Genomic DNA, 20,097 nt, shown 5'->3' with positions numbered 1-20,097 from the left:
CCATGGTCCTTACGGAGTCCCCAGCATCCACTTAGGACGTTAGAGAAAATAAGAATTTACTCACCGGTAATTCTATTTCTCATAGTCCGTAGTGGATGCTGGGCGCCCATCCCAAGTGCGGATTGTCTGCAATACTTGTATATAGTTATTGCTTAACTAAAGGGTTATTGTTGAGCTATCTGTTGAGAGGCTCAGTTGTTATCATGCTGTTAACTGGGTATTGTATCACGAGTTATACGGTGTGATTGGTGTGGCTGGTATGAGTCTTACCCGGGATTCAAAATCCTTCCTATTTGTGTCAGCTCTTCCGGGCACAGTATCCTAACTGAGGTCTGGAGGAGGGTCTTAGTGGGAGGAGCCAGTGCACACCAGTAGTCTAAAAGCTTTCTTTATAGTTGTGCCCAGTCTCCTGCGGAGCCGCTAATCCCCATGGTCCTTACGGAGTCCCCAGCATCCACTACGGACTATGAGAAATAGAATTACCGGTGAGTAAATTCTTATTTGTATTGTATATGGCAGCAATTACTGCTGTATTAATCAATATAAATATTGCCTGTGATTTGTGGTGCAATTCCAGCCATTCCAGCATCAAAGTCCATGATCTGTGGAAGCAATACTCAGGAGACTGATGGAGGAGTTTACAGACACAGCATACTGTATTACAGCCTCTACAGACGCTCAAAGTGGGCCTTGCACAATCATCCCCATGGATGTACACAAGGGAAGGGCTGTCCAGTGGCATCAGAGCCGTTTCTAGCGGCGGGCGAGCCGTGCAACCGCACGGGGCGCCCGCCGCGGCACTTTGTGAATACTCCTCTCCTCCCTCTCTCTCCCCCCGAGCGCTCCTGCTCGGGGGGCGGGGCTTCGCGGAATGACGCGTTTGCGTCGTGACGTCACGACGCAAACGCGTCATTCCGCGAAGCCCCGCCCCCCGAGCAGGAGCGCACGGGTGGAAGAGAGAGGGAGGAGAGGACTGGAGATAACCATCGACGGAGGAGGCGGCCGGCGCGCGGGACCCGAAGAGCGGCAAGTTGTAAGTATTCTCATTCTCTCTCTCTCTCTCTCTCTCTCTCCCTCCCTCCTCCTCCCACTTGACACCTGCCGCACTGTGTAAAATGGGGATACCTGCCGCACTGTGTAAAATGGGGATACCTGCCGCACTGTGTAAAATGGGGATACCTGCCGCACTGTGTAAAATGGGGATACCTTCCGCACTGTGTAAAATGGGGATACCTGCCGCACTGTGTAAAAATAAGATTTTACTTACCGATAAATCTATTTCTCGTAGTCCGTAGTGGATGCTGGGGACTCCGTAAGGACCATGGGGATATAGCGGCTCCGCAGGAGACAGGGCACAATAATAAAAGTTTTAGGATCAGGTGGTGTGCACTGGCTCCTCCCCCTATGACCCTCCTCCAAGCCTCAGTTAGGATACTGTGCCCGGACGAGCGTGCATAATAAGGAAGGATATTGAATCCCGGGTAAGACTCATACCAGCCACACCAATTACACCGTACAACCTGTGATCTGAACCCAGTTAACAGTATGATAACAACGAAGGAGCCTCTGACAAGATGGCTCACAACAAGAATAACCCGATTTTTGTAACAATAACTATGTACAAGTATTGCAGACAATCCGCACTTGGGATGGGCGCCCAGCATCCACTACGGACTACGAGAAATAGATTTATCGGTAAGTAAAATCTTATTTTCTCTGACGTCCTAGTGGATGCTGGGGACTCCGTAAGGACCATGGGGATTATACCAAAGCTCCCAAACGGGCGGGAGAGTGCGGATGACCCTGCAGCACCGAATGAGAGACTCCATGTCCTCCTCAGCCAGGGTATCAAATTTGTAGAATTTAGCAAACGTGTTTGCCCCTGACCAAGTAACTGCTCGGCAAAGTTGTAAAGCCGAGACCCCTCGGGCAGTCGCCCAAGATGAGCCCCCTTCCTTTTGGAATGGGCTTTTACAGATTTTGGCTGTGGCAGGCCTGCCACAGAATGTGTAAACTGAATTGTATTACAAATCCAGCGAGCAATCGTCTGCTTAGAAGCAGGAGCACCCATCTTGTTGGGTGCATACAGGCTAAACAGCGAGTCAGATTTTCTGACTCCAGCCGTCCTGGAAACATATTTTTCAGGGCCCTGACAACGTCAAGTAACTTGGAGTCCTCCAAGTCCCTAGTACCCGCAGGTACCACAATAGGTTGGTTCATGTGAAAAACAGAAAACACCTTAAGGAGAAATTGAGGACGAGTCCTCAATTCTGCCCTGTCAGAATGAAAAATTAAGTAAGGGCTTTATATATGATAAAGCCGCCAATTCTGACACACGCCTGGCTGAAGCCAGGGCTAATAAAATATCTCACATGGAAGGTGACGATGCTAAGTCCACAGTGGTGAGTGGTTCAAACCAATGTGACTTTAGGAAACTCAAAACAACATTGAGATCCCAAGGTGCCACTGGGGCACAAAATGAGGCTGTATATGCAGTACCCCTTTTACAAACATCTGAACGTCAGGCACTAAAGCCAGTTCTTTCTGGAAAAAAATCGACAGGGCCGAAATTTGAACCTTAATGGACCCTAATTTTAGGCCCATAGACAGTCCTGTTTTCAGGAAATGTAGGAAACGACCCAGTTGGAATTCCTCTGTAGGGGCCTTCTTGGCCTCACACCACGCAACATATCTTCACCAAATGCGGTGAAAATGTTTTGCGGTTACATCCTTCCTGTCTTTGACCAGGGTAGGGATGACTTCATCTGGAATGCCCTTTCAGGATCCGGCGTTCAACCGCCATGCCGTCAAACGCGGCCGCGGTAAGTCTTGGAACAGACAAGGCCCCTGCTGGAGCAGGTCCTTTCTTAAAGGTAGAGGCCACGGGTCTTCCGTGAACATCTCTTGAAGTTTCGGGTACCAAGTCCTTCTTGGCCAATCCGGAACCACGAGTATCGTTCTTACTCATCTCCCTCTTATGATTCTCAGTACTTTTGGTATGAGAGGCATAGGAGGGAACACATACTCTGACTGGTACACCCACAGTGTTACCAGAGCGTCCACCGCTATTGCCTGAGGGTCCCTTGACCTGGCGCAATATCTGTCTAGTTTTTTGTTCAGGCGGGACGCCATCATGTCCACCTTTGGTTTTTCCCAACGGTTTACAATCATGTGGAAGACTTCCCGATGAAGTCCCCACTCTCCCGGGTAGAGGTCATGCCTGCTGAGGAAGTCTGCTTCCCAGTTTTCCACTCCCGGAATGAACACTGCTGAGAGTGTTATCACATGATTTTTCGCCCAGCGAAGAATCCTTGTAGTTTCTGCCATTTCCCTCCTGCTTCTTGTGCCGCCCTGTTTACGTGGGCGACTGCCGTGATGTTGTCCCACTGGATCAATACCGGCTGACCTTGACGCAGAGGTCTTGCTAAGCTTAGAGCATTGTAAATTGCCCTTAGCTCCAGTATATTTATGTGGAGAGAAGTCTCCAGACTTGATCACACTCTCTGGAAATTTTTTCCTTGTGTGACTGCTCCCCAGCCACTCAGGCTGGCATCCGTGGTCACCAGGACCCAGTCCTGAATGCCGAATCTGCGGCCCTTTCATAGATGAGCACTCTGCAGCCACCGCAGAAGAAACACCCTTGTCCTTGGAGACAGGGTTATCCGCTGATGCATCTGAAGATGCGATCCGGACCATTTTTCCAGCAGATCCCACGGAAAGGTTCTTGCGTGAAATCTACCGAATGGGATCGCTTTGTAAGAATCCACCATTTTTCACAGGATCCTTGTGCAATGATGCACTGATACTTTTCCTGGTTTTAGGAGGTTCCTGACTAGCTCGGATAACTCCCTGGCTTTCTTCTCCGGGAGAAAACATCCTTTTCTGGACTGTGTCCAGAATCATCCCTAGGAACAGTAGACGTGTCGTCGGAAAAAACTGCGATTTTGGAATATTTAGAATCCACTCGTGCTGTCGTAGAACTACTTAAGATAGTGCTACTCCGACCTCCAACTGTTCTCTGGACCTTGCCTTTATCAGGAAAGCGTCCATATTTCTTTTAAGTAGAATCATCATTTCGGCCATTACCTTGGTAAAGACCCGGGGTGCCGTGGACAATCCAAACGGCAGCGTCTGAACTTATAGTGACAGTTCTGTACCACGAACCTGAGGTACCCTTGGTGAGAAGGCAAATTTGGACATGTAGGTAAGCGTCCCTGATATCCAGTGACACCATATCGTCCCCTTCTTCCTGGTTCGCTATCACTACTCTGAGTGACTCCATCTTGATTTGAACGCTTGTATGCAAGTGTTCAAATATTTCAGATCTCACCGAGACGTCTGGCTTCAGTACCACAATATAGTGTGGAATAATACCCCTTCCCTTGTTGTAGAAGGGGTACTTTGATTATCACCTGCTGGGAATACAGCCTGTGAATTGTTCCCAATACTGCCTCCCTGTCGGAGGGAGACGTTGGTAAAGCAGACTTCAAGAACTTGTGAGGGGGAGACGTCTCGAATTTCCAATGTACACCTGGGATACTACGTGTAGGATCCAGGAGTCCACTTGTGAGTGAGCCCCCTGCGTGCTGAAACTCTTGAGATGACCCCCTACCGCACCTGAGTCCGCTTGTACTGCCCCAGCGTCATGCTGCGGACTTGGCAGAAGCTGTGGAGGGCTTCTGTTCCTGGGAATGGGCTGCCTGCTGCAGTCTTCTTCCCTTTCCTCTACCCCTGGGCAGATATGACTGGCCCTTTTGCCCGCCTGCCCTTATGGGGACGAAAGGACTGAGACTGAAAAGACTGTGTCCTTTTCTGCTGAGATGTGACTTGGGGTAACAAAAGGTGGATTTTTCAGCTGTTGCCATGGCCACCAGGTCCGATGGACCGCCCCTTTATACGGCAATACTTCCATGTGCCGTCTGGAATCTGCATCACCTGACCACTGTCGTGTCTTCGTCTGGCAGATATGGACATCACATTTACTCTTGATGCCAGAATGCAAATATCCCTCTGCGCATCTCGCATATATAGAAATGCATCTATAGTCAATAAAATCTTGTCCCTGTCAAGGGTATCAATATTTTCAGTCAGGAAATCCGACCAAGCCCCCTCAGCGCTGCACATCCAGGCTGAGGCGATTGCTGGTCGTAGTATAACACCAGTATGTGTGTATATACTTTTAGGATATTTTTCAGCTTCCTATCAGCTGGCTCCTTGAGGGCTGCCGTATCTGGAGACGGTAACGCCCCTTGTTTTTATAAGCGTGTGAGCGCCTTATCCACCCTAAGGTGTGTTTCCCAACTTGCCCTAACTTCTGGCGGGAAAGGGTATAACGCCAATAATTTTCTATCGGAGGAAACCCACGTATCATCACACAATTCATTTAATTTATCTGATTCAGGAAAAACTACAAGTAGTTTATTCACACCCTACATAATACCCTTATTTGTGGTACTTGTAGTATCAGAAATATGTAACACCTCCTTCATTGCCCTTAACATGAAACGTGTGGCCCTAAAGGAAAATACGTTTGTTTATTCACCGTCGACACTGGAGTCAGTGTCCGTGTCTGTGTCTGTGTCAACCGACTGAGGTAAATGGGCGTTTTTACAAGCCCCTGACGGTGTCTGAGACGCCTGGACAGGTACTAATTTGTTTGCCGGCCGTCTCATGTCGTCAACCGACCTTGCAGCGTGTTGACATTATCACGTAATTCCTAAATAAGCCATCCATTCCAGTGTCGACTCCCTAGAGAGTGACATCACCAATACAGGCAATTTGCTCCGCCTCCTCACCAACATCGTCCTCCTACATGTCGACACACACGTACCGACACACAGCACACACACAGGGAATGCTCTGATAGAGGACAGGACCCCACTAGCCCTTTGGGGAGACAGAGGGAGAGTTTTCCAGCACACACCAAAAACGCTATAATTATACAGGGACAACCCCTTATACAAGTGTTTTCCCTTATAGCATTTTTATATATGTAATCATATCGCCAAATAAGTGCCCCCCCTCTCTGTTTTAACCCTGTTTCTGTAGTGCAGTGCAGGGGAGAGCCTGGGAGCCTTCCTCACAGCAGAGCTGAGCAGGAAAATGGCGCCGTGTGCTGAGGAGAATAGACCCCGCCCCCTTTTCGGCGGGCTCTTCTCCCGGAGTTTGTGAGATCTGGCAGGGGTTAAATACATCCATATAGCCTCAAGGGCTATATGTGATGTATTTTAGCCATAAAAAGGTATTATACATTGCTGCCCAGGGCGCCCTACACCCTCAGTGACAGTTGGTGACTGTTGGTGAAGTGTGCTGACAACAATGGCGCACAGCTGCAGTGCTGTGCGCTACCTTATGAAGACTGAAAGTCTTCTGCCGCCTGTTTCTCTGGACCTCTTCAACTTCGGCATCTGCAAGGGGGGTCGGCGGCACGGCTCCGGGACGAACCCCAGGGTGAGACCTGTGTTCCGACTCCCTCTGGAGCTAATGGTGTCCAGTAGCCTAAGAAGCAAATCCATCCTGCACGCAGGTGAGTTTACTTCTCTCCCCTAAGTCCCTCGTAGCAGTGAGCCTGTTGCCAGCAGGTCTCACTGAAAGAAAAAAACCTAACTTAAACTTTTATTCTAAGCAGCTCAGGAGAGCCACCTAGATTGCACCCTTCTCGGCCGGGCACAAAAATCTAACTGAGGCTTGGAGGAGGGTCATAGGGGGAGGAGCCAGTGCACACCACCTGATCCTAAAACTTTTATTATTGTGCCCTGTCTCCTGCGGAGCCGCTATATCCCCATGGTCCTTACGGAGTCCCCAGCATCCACTAGGACGTCAGAGAAATGGGGACACCTGCCGCACTGTGTAAAATGGGGACACCTGCCGCACTGTGTAAAATGGGGACACCTGCCGCACTGTGTAAAATGGGGACACCTGCCGCACTGTGTAAAATGGGGACACCTGCCGCACTGTGTAAAATGGGGACACCTGCCGCACTGTGTAAAATGGGGATACCTGTCGCACTGTGTAAAATGGGGGCACCCGCCGCACTGTGTAAAATGGGGGCACCCGTCGCACTGTGTAAAATGGGGATACCTGTCGCACTGTGTAAAATGGGGGCACCCGCCGCACTGTGTAAAATGGGGATACCTGTTGCACTGTGTAAAATGGGGATACCTGTCGCACTGTGTAAAATGGGGATACCTGTCGCACTGTAAAATGGGGATACCTGCCGCACTGTGTAAAATGGGGATACCTGCCGCACTGTGTAAAATGGGGACACCTGCCGCACTATGTAAAATGGGGATACCTGCCGCACTGTGTAAAATGGGGATACCTGCCGCACTGTGTAAAATGGGGATACCTGCCGCACTGTGTAAAATGGGGATACCTGCCGCACTGTGTAAAATGGGGGCACCTGCCTGCGTACTGTGTAAAATGGGGGCACGTGCCTGCGTACTGTGTAAAATGGGGACACCTGCCTGCGTTATACTGTGTAAAATGGGGATATCTGCCTGCGTACTGTGTAAAATGGGGACACCTGCCTGCCGCACTTTGTTAAATGGGGACACCTGCCTACCGTACTGTGTAAAATGGGGACACCTGCCTGCCGCACTTTGTAAAATGGGGACACCTGCCTGCCGCACTTTGTAAATGGGGACACCTGCCTGCCGCGCTGTGTAATATGGGGACACTTGCCTGGTGTAATGTGTAAAAAGGGGACTTTTTTATTTTTATTTTTTCCCACTGTGGTGGGTGTGATATCAGACGAGGCCACGCCCATTGTAATGAGACCACGCCCATTTTAATCAGGCCACACAGCCTTGTCGGGAGCGCGCGCGCCTTCGGCGCGCGCATGCTTTTTTTCTGGCTATATGGGGGGGCACGCAATTTTTTTTTATAGCAATGGGGGGGGGGGGGGGCGCATTTTTAAATCTCGCACTGGGAGCCAAATTGTCTAGAAACGGCCCTGAGTGGCATTTACACAAAGTCACAGATGTGCATCCGCCAAATGCTCTGTCCCACTCAGAATCAGGCCCTGTGTGCTAGAATGATTTACCTACCCCTACTTTTGTAAACTGCCTTATTATTATACGATGTATTTAATATGTCACTCAATGTTTTCCAGTGAGAATTTTTATCATAGCTAGGTGCTGATATAATTCCTGCAAGTCTGGGTCTTGCTGGTGACTCAGTAGACAAATGCTGAATACTTGATCAGTATTTGAAGTTTTGTGTCTGCGAGACGAGCAAACAAATTCCACAGACATAGTTTCTAAACATATTTGGCCCTTACCGCCCTGACACTCACCTCAGATAAAATCAGTCTGTGTTATGAAGACACAGATGGAGGGAACATTGTTTGCATTGCATGCTTTTGTTAATAGCACATTGAGTAATTGTCTCGCCTTGTGTTTTCGGAATATCTCAAGAGATATAAATGGTGTCTTTGATTCACATTTTCTCTATTGTTCTTTATCTTTATTACATTATTAATCACATTAAAATAAAATGTATGCAGTTAGGTGTCAGTTTGCATTACTTGTCAATATTCAAGAAAAGGAGATTTATGGTAAGACTTACCATTGTTAAATCTCTTTCTGCGAGGTACACTTGTTTCCACAGGGAATAACATCGGGGTGTAGAGTTGGATCTTGATCAGAGGCACCAACAGGCTAAAGCTTTGACTGTTCCCAGTATGCACTGCACCACCCCTTCTATAGCCCCGCCTCCAGGCACTGGAGCTCAGTTTTGTTAACCAGTCCAATGCAGGTAAGAGAGACGGTAGATGTTAGTCACATGGGCTAACATTCTCACGACAGGAGAAGGGACTAGAGGCTAATGCCATACAGACCCAAAAAAGCTAACTGCGTAAGGGTGGGCACCCTGTGGAAACCAGTGTACTTCGCAGAAAGAGATTTAACAATGGTAAGTTCAGAGGTGTAGCGAGGTGCCATATTGCCTGGAGCAAACTTATGTTTTGACACCCCCCTCCCCTGTACTGAATGGGGGGCCTAGACAACATGTGGTGGCATATTACATTTGAAAAGAAACAATATATAAAAATCCTAAATTAGTGACAGGGCCGGTTCTAAACCTTGTGGAGATCAGGGCAAAAGTTTCCAGGACAGAAAGAGGTGCTGCAGCAGCTGCAGCAAAGAGAGGTGCTGGGGCAGATAAAGGTGCTGAAACATCAGAAATAGAGACGTGCTACAGCTTCCATGAAAGAAAGAGTTGCTGCAGCAGCTGGGGCAGAGAGTGGTGCTGCAGGACAGAAGTAACCCTACTGCACAGCTACAAGCAGATAGTGAGACAAATAAAGAGAGTGGGCAGAGAGGGTGCTGCAGCAGCCTGAGGGGCAGAGGGAGGTGCTGCAGCATCAGTGTAGAGAGAGGTGCTGCAGCAGCCAGGGCAGAGAGTGGTGCTGCAGGACAGAAGTAACCCTGCTGCACAGCTACAAGCAGACAGTGAGACATATAAAGAGGGTAAAGAGAGCTCCGGCATGTGCCGGCTGTCAGTATCTCCTGCTGTCACCTCTGGCCTGCCCTGTTCCATACCTAGGCCCAGATTTATCAAGCCTTGGAAAGTAATAAATTGCACGGTGATAAAGTACCAACCAATCAGCTCCTAACTACCATGTTACAGGCTGTGTTTGAAAAATGACAGTTAGGAGCTGATTGGTATTTATTTCACTGTGCAATTTATTATCACTCTCCAAGGCTTCATCATTCTGGGCCCTAGTCTCTGAGTCCGATTCAATGTGCGCCCCTCTGCTTCTCCTCCTGCTCTGCGGCTGCCAGTATAGTGGTCCGCGGAGGGAGTGGTGGTCGGCAGTGCGCCCTCTAACTTTTTTGGCGCCTGGAGCTCAGGCTCCACCGGAGCCACCCTCGCTACACTCCTGGGTAAGTCTTACCATAAATCTCGTTTTCTGCAGCGGAGTACACTGGTATTCCACAGGGAATAACATTGAGGATGTCCTAAAGCATTTCCTCATGGGAGGGGATGCACTGTAGCGGGCACAAGAACCCGGCGTCCAAAGGAGGCATCCTGGGAGGCGGAAGTATCAAAGGCATAGAACCTGATGAACGTGTTCACTGAGGACCACGTAGCCACCTTGCACAATTGTTCAGCGGACGCGCCACAGCGGGCCGCCCAAGAGGGTCCAACAGACAGAGTAGAATGGGCTTTGATAGCCTGTGCATAAGCTTGTGCAATCACCATCCTAATCCATCTGGCTAAGGTCTGCTTATTTGCAGGCCAGCCACGTTTGTGAAAACCAAAAAGTACAAAATGAGAATCTGATCTCCTGATAGAGGCAGTTCTTTCTACATATATACGGAGAGCCCGTACCATATCCAAAGACCGCTCTTTGGAGGACAAACCAGGAGAGATAAAGGCCGGAACCACAATCTGTTGGTTAAGGTGGAAAGATGACACCACCTTAGGTAGCTAAACAGGGTGAGTTCTAAGAGCTGCCCAGTCATGGTGAAAAGTCAGAAAGGGTGGACGACAGGACAAAGCACCTAAGTCTGACACCCTCCTAGCAGAGGCAATAGTCAACAGAATAATGACCTTAAGCATAAGCCATTTAAGGTCCACAGACTCAAGAGATTCAAACAGAGACTCTAGAAGGGCATTAAGAACAATAGGCAGATCCCATGGAGCCACAGGAGGGACATAGGAGGGCTGAATCCAAAGTACGCCGTGAGTGAATGTATGAACATCAGGAATAGATGCAATTTTTCTCTGAAACCACACCGACAAGGCAGAAATGTGAACCTTGAGGGAGGCCAGACGAAGTCCTAAATCCAGGCCTTGTTGCAAAAAAGCCAGAAGTCTGGAAGTATTAAACTTGTATGCATCATAATTCTTAGCAGCACACCACGTGAAGTAAGAATTTCAGACCCTATAATAAATCCGTGCAGAAGCCTGTTTGCAGGCATTCAACATAGTTTGAATAACCGCCTCAGAAAACCCTTTGGCCCCCAGGAGTGAAGCTTCAAGAGCCATGCCGTCAAAAATAGTCTTGCCAGGTCCTGGTAAACACAAGGGCCCTGAACAAGAAGGTCTGGGCATTGAGGAAGTAGAAGAGGATGCTTGATCGAGAGACCCTGCAGGTCTGAGAACCAATGCTGTCTGGGCCACGCCAGAGCGACTAGAAGCAGAATTCCTCCTTCTTGCTTGAACTTCCGTAGTACCCTGTGCAGGAGTGACACTGGAGGGTACACGTATGGCAGCCAAAAGTTCCATGGAATTGCCAGTGCGTCCACGAATGCTGTTTGAGGATCCTTTGTCCTTGATCCAAAGACTGGAACCTTGTGATTGTGTCGAGACGCCATCAGGTCTATGTCTGGTAGACCCCACTTGTCCACAAGGAGTTTGAAGACCTCCGGATGAAGACTCCACTCCCCGGCGTGTACGTCCTGATGACTGAGGAAGCCCGCTTCCCAGTTGAGGACCCCCGGAATGAACACTGACGATATTGCTAGCAGATGGCGTTCCACCCATCGAAGAATTTTTGACACTTCCATCATTGCCATGCTGCTTCGAGTGCCACACTGATGATTTATGTATGCCACCATGGTGGCATTGTCTGATTGTACTTGAACAGGCCTGTTCTGTATGAAAGGCAGGGCCAGTGTCAATGCATTGAACACTGCCCGCAATTCCAGAATGTTTATCGGGAGGAGAGATTCCTCCCTGGTTCACCGACCCTGTAGAGAGTGTTGCTCCAACACCGTGCCCCAACCCCACAGACTGGCATCTGTCGTTAGGAGGACCCAGTTGGAGATCCAGAAGGGATGACCCCTGCTCAATTGTTGGTCCTGTAGCCACCAACTCAGTGACAGACGAACCTCCGGAGTCAAGGAGACCATTTGAGACCTGATCCGGTGAGGCAGGCCATCCCACTTGGAAAGGATTAACCTCTGTAGAGGGCATGAATGAAATTGATCATACTCAAAAGCCAACACCATGACGCCTAGTACTTGCATCGCCGAGTGTATCGACACTCTCTGGCGAGAGAGGAAGCATCTGATTCTATCCTGAAGTTTAAGGACCTTCTCTGGAGACAAGAACAAAAGTTGATTGTGTGTGTCCAGTAATACCCCCAGGTGCACCATGCTCTGAGCAGGGACCAGTGAGGATTTCTTCCAGTTGATGAGCCACATGTTGGCTAGTAGGAATTTGACCTGTTTCAGATGACGGAGGAGGACCTCTAGGGATTTCAACAGGATCAACAAGTCGTCCAGATACGTCAGGATCCTGATACCCTGATTTCGGAGAAGGGCCGTCATGACCTCAATGACCTTGTTGAAGATCCGAGGAGCCATGGTCCATCTGAAAGGTAAGGCTTGGAACTGATAATGAAGGTTGCCAACAGCAAACCATAGATATTGCTGATGCGACATGGCAATAGGTATGTGTAGGTAAACATCCTGTATATCCAGGGATACCATATAGTTCTTCAGTTCCAAAGGCAGTACAATAGAGTGCAGAGTTTCCATACGGAATTTAGACACCCTCACAAATTTGTTCAAAGATTTGAGGTTGAGTATAGGCGAGGAGGATCCATTCGGCTTCGGAACTAGAAACAGCGTTGAATAGTATCCCCTGCCTCTCTGAGACAGAGGCACCAGCACTATCACTCCTGTATCCAGGAGGGATTGGACAACCAAATGTAGAGTTTGTGCTTTTAATGGATCCAAAGGGATAACCATTGAGCAAAACTGGCAGGAGGACATCTCTTGAAAGAGATTGCATAACCGTGAGAGACCACTTCCTGCACCCAGGCGTCCGAAGTGGTCTTTAACCATACCTGGGTGAACTGCAGAAGTCAGCCTCCCACCCTGAGGCCCGCCCCATCATGCAGCAGGCTTGTCCGGTTTGGAAGCAGGCTGACGGATGGCCCAAGAAAGTTTAGGTTTGGGTTTAGAGGACTTGGAAGTGCGTGCCTGTCTCAGGTATGCCTGATCCTTTGCTTTAGGTCAAAAGGAACGAAAAGTAGTACTCAGCCTCCGGAACTGAAGGATTAGTACTTGTGAGAAACCACAGATTCCGGCGAGCCAGGATAGACATAGTAGATGCCTTGGCCGCCATAACGCCTACATCAGAGGCCGCCTTCTGAATATAGTTGGAGGCTGTGGTAATATAGGACATATATTGTCTGGTAGTGTCAGAAAAATTCAGAGGCAGCTCTTCCTCTATTGCTTGAACCCATGCTTCAATGCCTTTTACACACGCTTATCCATTGGTTCCTTCAAAGAGGTGATGGTGGTGACAGGAAGAGTAGATGACACCACAAGACGGGCTACATGTGAGTCCATTGGTGGTAGAGTTTCCCACTTGTTACTCAACTCCGCAGAGATAAAATATCAAGCTAGCATCTTTTTAGACAGGGAAAATGTATTTCCTGGAGATGACCAGAATTCCTGACGTATGTCAATTAAATGGTCAGAATGTGGTAAGACTAATTTAGTAACCTTCTGATGTTTGAACTTATCAGATTTCTTGGACGTATCAGGAGGGTCAATCTCATCATCAATATGTAGAATCAGCTTAATAGCCTCCACTAGGTCAGGAACATCATCCTGTGTTGTAGAATCTTCATCAGAAGCAGCAGTATCAGCATCTGATGGATCAGTATATTCCCCATAAGAATCGGAAAAATCGTCCGAAATATTAGTGGATTGTGAGGAAGAAATGGCCCACTTAGATGACCCTTTGGTCCCAGTAGGGAGAGGGTTAGGTTTTTGTTTAACCAAGGACTGATTTAATTGCTGTAACTGGGTTGACAGAGTATCCGCCCATGGTGGATTAACTACATGGACAATATGTGGTTGTAATGGCATAGGAGGTACCACTGGGGGCGTAAGTCTTATTTCAAGCATAGTCAGCATATTTGAAAATGCAGCCCAAGGTGCATCTGCCACAGGTGCTGCGGGCTGACTAGGGGGTGCAGAACATCCAGTACCTGAACCCTCAGCAGAAATAATTTCCTCAGGTAAATCCATGGCACCAGCACTCAGGGACGGATTGGCCTATGAGGTTACCGGGAAGGATCCCGGGAGGCCGATCGTACTGCAGGGCCGATTGCCGCACGTGGCTCCGCCCCCCGCATAGCGCGTCCCTCAGCACTATATCTGGCAGCCGCCAGAACCTATCAGAGGCCGCTCCTTGGAGGAGCTCTGTCACTGGATAGTCTGTCATCTCACGTGACAGAGCTCCTCCAGTCACCAGTAACAGTTCCTGGCAGACTCACAGCAGTGCACACAGGGTGAGTCTGTCTCCTTTTCTGCTCTCTCTGCTACACTCCTGACCCCTTCTCACACACACTCCACCCCCATCTGTTCCCTCCCCCACCCGCGGCACCCCCCATCCCCCACCCGCGGCACCCCTCCCCCACTCGTGGCACCCCCCTCCCCCACCCACGGCACCCCCTCCCCCACCTGCAGTATAAAATGAGTAACGTATGTCGATGTGCACTGTAACGTGTCGCCGCTGTGTGCTGTAATGTGAGTAACGGTTGTCGCTGTGCGCTGTAACGTGACGCTGCTGTGCACTGTAATGTGACCCCACTGTACGCTGTAATGTGCCGCCACTATGCGCTGTAATTTGAGTAGCGTTTGTCGCTGTGCGCTGTAACGTGATGCTGCTGTGCGCTGTAATGTGACGCCACTGTGCGCTGTAATGTGAGTAACGTTTGTCGCTGTGCACTGTAACGTGACGTAGCTGTGCGCTGTAATATGACACCGCTGTGTGCTGTAATGTGACGCCACTGTGTGCTGTAATGTGAGTAACAGTTGTCGCTGTGCGCTGTAATGTGACGCAGCTGTGCGCTGTAATGTGAGTAACGGTTGTTGCTGTACACTGTAATGTGATGCCGCTGTGCACTGTAATGTGAGTAACGGTTGTTGCTGTGCGCTGTAATGTGATGCCGATGTGCGCTGTAATGTGACGCCGATGTGCGCTGTAATGTGAGTAATGGTTGTCGCTGTGCGCTGTAATGTGACGCCGATGTGAGCAGTAATGTGAGTAACGAATGTCGCTGTGCGCTGTAATGTGACGCAGCTGTGCGCTGTAATGTGACGCCACTGTGCGCTGTAATGTGAGTAACGTTTGTTGCTGTGCACTGTAATGTGAAGCCTGCTGTGCGCTGTAATGTGAGTAACGTTTGTCGCTGTGCGCTTTAATGTGATGCGCTGTGCGCTTTAATGTGACGCCCGCTGTGCGCTGTAATGTGAGTAACAGTTGTCGCTGTGCGCTTTAATGTGATGCACTGTATTCTGTAATGTGAACAATGGACATCGCTGTGTGCTGTAATGTGATGCCGCTGTGTGCTGTAATGTGAGTAACAGACGTCGCTGGGTGTTAGAATGTGATGCCGCTGTGTGCTGTAATGTGATGCCGCTGTGCGCTGTAATGTGAGTAACAGACGTCGCTTGGTGTTAGAATGTGATGCTGCTGTGTGCTGTAATGTGATGCCGCTGTGCGCTGTAATGTGAGTAATGGACGTCGCAGTGTGCTGTAATGTGACGCCACTGTGCACTGTAATGTGACACCGCTGTGCGCTATAATGTGACGCCACTGTACTCTGTAATTTGATGCCACTGTGCACTGTAATGTGACACCAATGTGCACTGTAATATGAGTAATGGACGTCGCTGGGCGTTGTAATGTGAGTAACGGATGTTGCTGGGCAGTGTAATGTGATGCCGCTGTACGCTGTAATGTGAATAACAGACGCTGTTGTGCGGTGTTTTGTGAATTGGAACTATTCTGTGGCCACAACCCCATATTTTTGGCCACGCACCTTTGGTGCGCCCTGTCAATATTTTGGTTATGTGGTTACCCTGAGGCTGCAACATATGCACTACTGGATAGAATATCCTATTCATTACAGCACAGTGAATTACAGGTCATCGGTGCAGAAGAATGTTGGCCATACACTAGGTGCGAATACACAATATGACCCATTGCATGTTTTGGGTGCGATTACGATGCGATGCGTGTCCCCGTGGGTCACACGTCGCTTCAACTGATCATGTGTGCTGCACATATGATCAGTCGATCTGGGCGGGGGTCAATTGCGGATCATACGATAGATCGTAAGGTGCATAAGCAACTTACGATCTATCGTATGTCAGGGAGCTGGCGGAGGAGGTCGTCGGACAACACGCATCTAATACTTGTACTAAATATTCATATAGCAGTACACTTGTTCTTAACGAACGCTGTCTAAATGACATGTAGAATACTTAAGTGTTCTGTAAATTCACAGCGCTGATGAGACAGGCGGCTTTACAGAGGAGACAGTGCCCAGCAGTCCCAGGATCAGTGCAGCTCTGTGAAACGGCGCTCAAACGCTGACAGGGAGTGAGGGAGAGAGATGCAGCTCCAGGGCGGGAACACCAGCTGTAGATGGCGGCTGGAACTAGGGGAGAAGCTACAGGTCAGCGCCTTATCCAGTAACAAAAGACAAAGAGAGATTGTCTCTTGGTTGGCGCACTTATCCACTCTTCTGAACTTGACCACCGGGTACTATGGAGCCTATCATAAACGGATTTTAGTAAATCCGAGTGCTCCCTGCCCTGGTGGATATAGTGGGGTCCGTGCACGGCCACAGTGTCCATGTAAGCGGTGCGGTCCATCTCCTGGGACCGCAACCGGATCGCGATTTCGGCGGGTCCCACCTGGGGGACCCTCTTACCTCCTCCCTGAAGAGCAGCCACGTGATCCAGGAGAGCAGTAGTGGTGATGTGTGCCTGAAGACCGGAGCGCCTCCGCTGCAAGTACCCGGCAACCAGGGCGTGGGAGTATGCAGCGCCGCTGGTGGAGGTGAGGGAGCCGCAGCACAGAATGTCAGCATGACATACACAGCATCTAGTGCCTGTGCTGCAGCCCTTGAAGTCTTCTTTCTTCTTAAAAAGCTCTTATTAGGGCTGCTTAGCGCAGCCCCCCCTGTTAGTGACCTGCACTGTAGGCACCAACTTACAAACTGAGCTCCAGTGCCTGGAGGCGGGGCTATAGGGGAGGCAGTGCAGTGCATCCTGGGAACAGTCAAAGCTTTAGCCTGTTGGTGCCTCAGATCAATATCCAACGCTACACCCCGATGTTATTCCCTGTGGAATACCAGTGTACCCCGCTGCAGAAATAAATTTTTAATAATGTATGATGAATCAATTTGTTTTTTAATCAGTCAGTACTAAGAAGCATGTGATAGTGATAGGAGTAATTTACTTCCCAAATATAGGACGTCATTCCGACCTGATCACACGCTAGCTATTTTTTGCAGCGCTGCGATCAGTTCAGACCTTGGCAAAACTGCGCATGCGTATGCACCGCAATGCGAAGGCACGTCGTACAGGTACAAAGCGGATCGTTGCTGGGTGATGGATTTAACAAAGAATCAATTCGCACAGCCGATCGTAAGAAGATTGGCAGGAAGAAGGCGTTTATGGGTGTCAAATGACCGTTTTCAGGGAGTGGTTGGAAAAACTCAGGCGTGTCCAAGCGTTTGTAGGGCGAGTGTCTGACGTCAATTCTGGGACCGGACAGGCTGAAGTGATCTCAGCGGAGTAAGTTCAGACCTACTCAGAAACAGCACAAACTGTTTTTGTACTGCTCGGCTGCACAAGCGTTCGCACACTTGCAAAGCAAAAATACACTCCTCCATAGGCGGCAACTATCTGAAAAAAAATAGCTAGCGAGCGATCAACTCGGAAAGACCCCCATGTGCATTGCAAGGGGGGGGGCAGATGTAAAATGTGCAGAGAGAGTTATATTTGGGTGTGGTGTGTTCAAACTGAAATGTATATTGCAGTGTAAAAATAAAGCTGCCGGTATTTACCCTGCACAGAAACAAAATAACCCACCCACTTCTAACTCTTTCTGCACATGTTATATCTGCCCCACCTGCAGTGCACATTGTTTTGCCCAACTGCTAACAAATTTGCTGCTTCGATCAACTCTGAATTACCCACATAGGTGGTCATTCCGAGTTGTTCGCTCGCTAGCAGTTTTTAGCAGCCGTGCAAACGCTATGCCGCCGCCCACTGGGAGTGTATTTTAGCTTAGCAGAAATGCGAACGAATGGATCGCAGAGCGGCTACAAAATAATTTTGTGCAGTTTCAGAGTAGCTTCAAACCTACTCATCGCTTGCGATCACTTCAGACCAATCAGTTCCGGATTTGGCGTCACAAACACGCCCTGCGTTCGCCCAGCCACGCCTGCATTTTTCCTGGTACGCCTGCGTTTTTTTTAACACTCCATGAAAACGGCCAGTTGCCACCCAGAAACGCCCACTTCATGTCAATCTCTCTGCGGCAGCCAGTGCAACTGAAAAGTATCGCTAGACCCTGTATGAAACTACATTGTTCATTGTAATGGTACATCGCGCGCGCGCATTGCGCCACGTACGCATGCGCAGAAGTGCTGTTTTTTAGCCTCATCGCTGCACAGCGAACGAATGCAGCTAGCGAACAACTCGGAATGACCCCCATAGTCATTTAATAAAAACTGTAACATATTCCTTCTACACCAGAAATAAAAGCCAACTTCATTCATATCCTTCCCAAAGAAGTTTGCCAGATGATTAGATTAATCACCACAGTTGCAATGAGTTTTTGGAACATGTCCAGAGTCTGACTAAAACCCCATGGGGCCCTAGAAAAGATACTGGTCGGGCCCTTTCTCTCCGTACCTTTTGCCCAAAACACCCCAAATAAATAGAGCTGCTCAGTGGCCACTGGACCATAGGTGGGAGCTCATACTGCCTGGTGGGAATGCAATTAAATTGCTGTCAGTCAGGATCCCGGCAGTCAGGATACCAACGCCGGAATCCTGACTGCTGACAATGCGACGAGACGGAATCCAGGCTAACAGGGGCTATTCCCACTTGTGGGTATCCACGGCACCCATAGAGTGGTAATAGAGCCTGTGGAGATCACAGCGAGCCACCAAGCCCGCAAGGGGACTCTCTATACTCACCCCGCTGCTGGCATACTGATGGCCAGGATGCCATTGTCTGTATACTGACAGCCGGCATCCCCACCATCAGTAAATTATACTGATCCCGCCTGGTGTACAGTATATTCCAGCACTGAACTCTTTTCAGCCTCCCCTCTTGTCTTGCTTCTCTCAGTTCCATACTGAAATCCCTTTCCATTATTCTGTAGTCTCCTAATGACTCTTCTGCCCAATGAATTTCATTATTCATTTAAGCAATTAATGAAAATAAATCAAGCAGTATTTTAGTACAATTCAATGAAGGTTTTTTTTTTCATGTCTGTGTACACCTAAAGACACGTTTGCTTTGTGAAGTGTATGTGTTCAGCTATATTTGTGAATGATACATAAAGTAATAGCCAATGGCATGAAGATCATACTGTACGTAGCTAATGTTATTTTTAGTCTGCCTTTGTTAGCATTCGGTAAACCTATTTGAGCCTTTCTGTATATGCTCCTGTGACATCAGGATGAGTGCCTTTTGAGGACATTTTCAGTTCTACATTCATTTCACATTTATTTTTTGGTTATTGAATGATTCAAATTATACGTAGTCAGGACCAGTGATAGGGTGTTCAGCGCCCCCCCCCCCCCCCCCCCTGCATACTATACATTCTGATGCTGTCACAAGAAGGGGAGAGGAGGCTTCAAGCTGCCAGCACCGCTGCCTGTCATACATTGTGAGGGATCAGCATGATATCCCGGCTGCAAGCGTGTGTCTGCTTGCGGGCACGGTGGCGACCTTCGGTCACCACAAGGTTATATTCCCTCTCGGGTGGTGGAATGGACACTGGAATCCCAACCACTGGCTAGAATCTCTACTTGGGTGGCATGGACCACCACCCAAGTAGAGATTCTAGCCAGTGGCCGGGATTCTGGTGTCGGTATCCTGACAGACGGGATCCCGACAGCCGGTAAATTGACTGCCTCCCCATTGTGACAGGTGCAGCAATTGGCAACAGCAAGAGACAGGTGCAGCAGCAGGGATGCAGATGATGGAGAGCACCTCTCCCGCCTCGCGCCTCCCTGCTCTGCATCCTTTTGCTGAGCAGGTAGCGCCGGGCCTGGACATAGTAACAAAAGAATAGTAGCTGTAACGCCCTGTG

The sequence above is a fragment of the Pseudophryne corroboree genome, chromosome 1 (genome assembly GCF_028390025.1).
Source record: "Pseudophryne corroboree isolate aPseCor3 chromosome 1, aPseCor3.hap2, whole genome shotgun sequence".
NCBI lineage: Eukaryota > Metazoa > Chordata > Amphibia > Anura > Myobatrachidae > Pseudophryne > Pseudophryne corroboree.
Note: the sequence above shows the minus strand (reverse complement) of the source record.